Source organism: Schistocerca americana, chromosome 11, assembly GCF_021461395.2.
Source record: "Schistocerca americana isolate TAMUIC-IGC-003095 chromosome 11, iqSchAmer2.1, whole genome shotgun sequence".
NCBI lineage: Eukaryota > Metazoa > Arthropoda > Insecta > Orthoptera > Acrididae > Schistocerca > Schistocerca americana.
Window position 1 is genome coordinate 43,743,540 of NC_060129.1, and position 4,097 is coordinate 43,747,636.

Consider the following 4,097-nt stretch of genomic DNA (forward strand, 5'->3'; position numbering starts at 1 on the left):
AGTTTTTACTAAGCGTGTGATGCAAGTATGAGAAAACCACATTTTATTTTATGCTTCCATAAAGTCTCTACTTTGCCTACGAACTCAGAGACAACGTGAAGTATATATATAGGGTGTAAACGATTATTGTTTACAGCGTAGCATAGCTATGTAGTGGAAGTCGAAACGAAGAATTTTATACAAGACGCTTGTGGTCTATTAAGTTGCGAAACAGCCACCAATAGGTTTACAAGACTACATGAGCTATAACCCATGCGTGTCGCGTGAAATTTTCATGTTCTCTTCTCCAGCTCAGTACATATCGTCATCGATCGTTTCGCAATTGTTGCTTCCATTAACTTTTTATTTCTTCACTGCCTAATTATTACAAGTTTGTCTGTTTGTTGTATCTGCTCGTAACGGGCAACACATCGTCCGTAATTGCCGAGCAGTCTGTACTCGGGGCCGGTTTTCCGTGCACCACCCTATATTATTTCCCTGCGATCAGCCACACAAGGTTACAGTTGGCTAAGCGAGAGGTTCTGCAGAATCACAGAAATTACTTCTAAAACTGTGTAAGAATTCTGTAATGAATAAAAACTCTGTACTCCAGGGGGGAGGCAAGTGTCCCCCCCCCCTCTTTGTGCCCTCCATCCTTCAGTCACCTACACTACTAGTTTTCAGTTTTTCATAAGAACCACACACTAAGCACAAACGAATGGTGAACGAGTAAAAATGAACGGTTCCCAAAAAAGAACGATCAGCAGTGAACTAGTTCCCAAGGATGAACGAGTTTGCCCATCTCTACTCAGTAGCCGACAGTCGAATGGAGCGGAAACGCATAGTGTGGCTACACTGCCACTACTGGCAGCTGGGTCCCCCCCAACACTAACTGCTGGCTGCGCAGAACTCCCCCACCACCCACCAAGATACGTGACGCCCGCACATTCATGTTAAATTTTGAGTTCTTCAGAAGTTCTTACGGTTTTCCTTGTATCCCTTCTAACAATGTTCCACATAGTTTTAATTTTGTTATGAGAGTTATCAATTTCTTGATCATAATACGATGCTTTTGATTTTTGTATTACGTTTTTTAGTATCTTACAGTACGTTTTGTAATGGCTAGTTTTCGTAGTGTCCTTAGACATTCTAGTTGTAATGTAAAGTTCCCTCTTTGTTTTACATGATCGTTTGATTCCCTTTGAGATCCAGGGTTTGTTCTGTGAAGCACCAGTTTTGCTTCTAACAAACTTTTTTGGGAATATCTCTTCAAATAAGGCTGAGAACTCATTTATGAATGCATTAAATTTGGCATTAACATCATCCACCCCGTATACTAGGCTCCAGTCCATCTGTTGCAGTTTGTGTTTAAAGACTTCAAGTGAATCACTAGTCATTATCCTAATAGATTTCCAGGTGGGGATTAATTTCTTGAGGGGTGTACTGTCATGCAGAGTGAGGAGCTGTCCATCATGGTCAGACGGACTATTCAAGACAGTGAAGCAATAGTGCCTACTTAAATCTATAAAAATATTGTCCATCAAAGACTGACTCTCAGGTGTGATTCTGATGGGAAAGTCAACTAGTGGAATAAGATTACATGAATTCATCAGGTGCTGGAGCTCTATTTCTTGTTGTTTTCAGTTAAAAAGTCTACATTAAAATCCCCAAAAATGATTATTTCCTTATTTTTAGAAAATAGAGTAGACAACAATAATTCTATTTGCACCAGAGAGGCTCTAAAGTTAGTTCCAGTTAAACTGTAAATTTCCACTATTATTGCTGTGGAGCTATCTAGTTCTACGGTACAGGCTTCAAATAGTTGTTCTAAACAGTATTTACCTACATCTATAGATCTAAATATGACATTATTTTTAACAAAAATAGCTACACCACCTCTTTCCTTGATGTCTTTAGAGTAGTAGCTTGCAATGTTGTAGTTAGAATCTAAATGTAATAAGGTAATGCCATTTGTGATATGATGTTCGGTAAAGCATAATATTTGAACATTGTTTATACAATTTCTGTCATTTAATGACAGCCGATCTACTTTGCTGCTAAGTCCCCTAATGTTTTGATGAAAGATGGACAGGTTAGACTTGTTTGTAGAGGTGTCACTTATCTTGGGTGCTTCTTGTTCTTTGTATCTGTAGGTTAAAAAATCTTTCAGATGTAGTGGGCGTACTACTTCCCGTCTGCTTGCTGTTTCATGTGCAGTCTGCTTGGCTGTTGTGTTTTCTTCTGTTGCTGGTGGACCTTCTTTTGCTTCTTCTTCTTCTGCAGGTGACGTTATGCATAAATTTTTTTTGTGTATTTGTTGAGTATAGCTTCTGCTTCTTGGTGAAGATCAAGTGGTGAAGTTATTTTTGGAGCTTGCAAACTTTGTGCTTCATTCACCACCATCCTCTTTGGCATGAACCATTTCGTGGTTTGAGGCTGTTTTACGATTTGATTGTTCCTTCCTGGCCTACTGGGTTTAAGCCACTTCGTAATTTGCAACTGATTGAGGGCTTTACTGTTTGCTGCTCGCCAAAAACGGTTTGTAATTTGCATTAGATTGCTACTTGTCCTAGTTTCTTCATTGTCAGGAGAGATACTAGTAAATATTTTATCAGCAAGAACCTCTTTCCCTAATGTGTTTAAATGAAGGCCGTGAGCTGTATAGAACCTTCGCTCTAAAATGTTTGTGTCTGTAACATCAACATTATGGAACTGAGTACATATTTCCGCGAAACTCTTGTTAGCGACATTAATTTCGCGGTTCATGCATGACCAACTCGGTAAAATATCATGACGCTGTGAGACAGTCACGAAGAGAACATTTGTATGAGTTAAATTATTTACACAATTTCTCAGTTCTGTGATAGCCTTGTATGATTCATTTCTATAAACTGCATTAGCTCCTCCGAGCAAAACAACAAAACCATCCTAAGTCAAGCTAGTTACGTCATTAGATTTTGCCAGGTTTGTTAGTTCTCGTAATGGGGCCTCAGGCTTCACGAATCCAGATGTCCTGAAGTTGTATTTTTCCGTTAACACTGCGGAAATTCCCCGGGAGTGACTATCACCTAATACACAGACCTCCCATTTTCCAGTTTTCGCACTCGGGGGATCAATTAGCAACGGTCTGTTTACTTTTTACGATTCATTTCCAAACTTTTCTGCTCCGACTGGCGTGTTCTTCAGCAATGTGCACAATAAAGTTTTTATGCACTTGTGATTGTTTTTAAGCACTAAAGTTTCACTGTTTCTACACAAGGAAGTTTCAGTGGTATTTTGAGATTTCACTTCCTAGGAACAGTTTTCTTCCGTTTCCCACTTGTTTCCTGATGACGGATCTTCTTTTTTTCATCAGCGCCTCACATATTGCGGATTGAAGTTTCTTCATGTCCGTTTTTAAAGCAGCGATTGTTGTTGTTGTTGTTGTTGTTGTTGTGGTCTTCAGTCCTGAGACTGGTTTGATGCAGCTCTCCATGCTACTCTATCCTGTACAAGCCTCTTCATCTCCCAGTACCTACCGCAACCTACATCCTTCTGAATCCGATTATAAATCGTAAACTGGAAATACGTTCATTAAGCCTCGAAATTTCGTCCTTACAATTTACACACGTTTTCTTTTTACCACAGAAATTTACTTTTTTCTGCGGAGAAGCACGGCTTACTTTTAGACTCGCCACCATCTTGGAATGTCGGAATACGAATTGCAGTTACATGAGTCAGAGAATATGGAAGCAACTCACAATGTAATGCACCTTGTCCTATTATGGAAATGTTACATATATTATACTACCATAATGTGCTGTGTGCTGTCATGATAGTCTTTGCTGTGAAGCAAGTCTTTATGTTAACGCTATGTCATCACTGGAATTTTACGACGTATACACTGAAGAGGCAAAGAAACTGGTACAACTGCCTAATATCGTGTTTGGTCCCCGCGAGCACATATAAGTACCACAACACGACGTGGAATGGACTCGACTAATGTCTGAAGTAGTGCTGGAGGAAATTGACAGCATCAGTCCTGCATAAATCCGCAAGAGTACGAGGGGACAGAGATCTGTTCTGAACAGTGTGTTGCAAGGCATATCAGATATGCTCAATAATGTTCATGTCTGAGG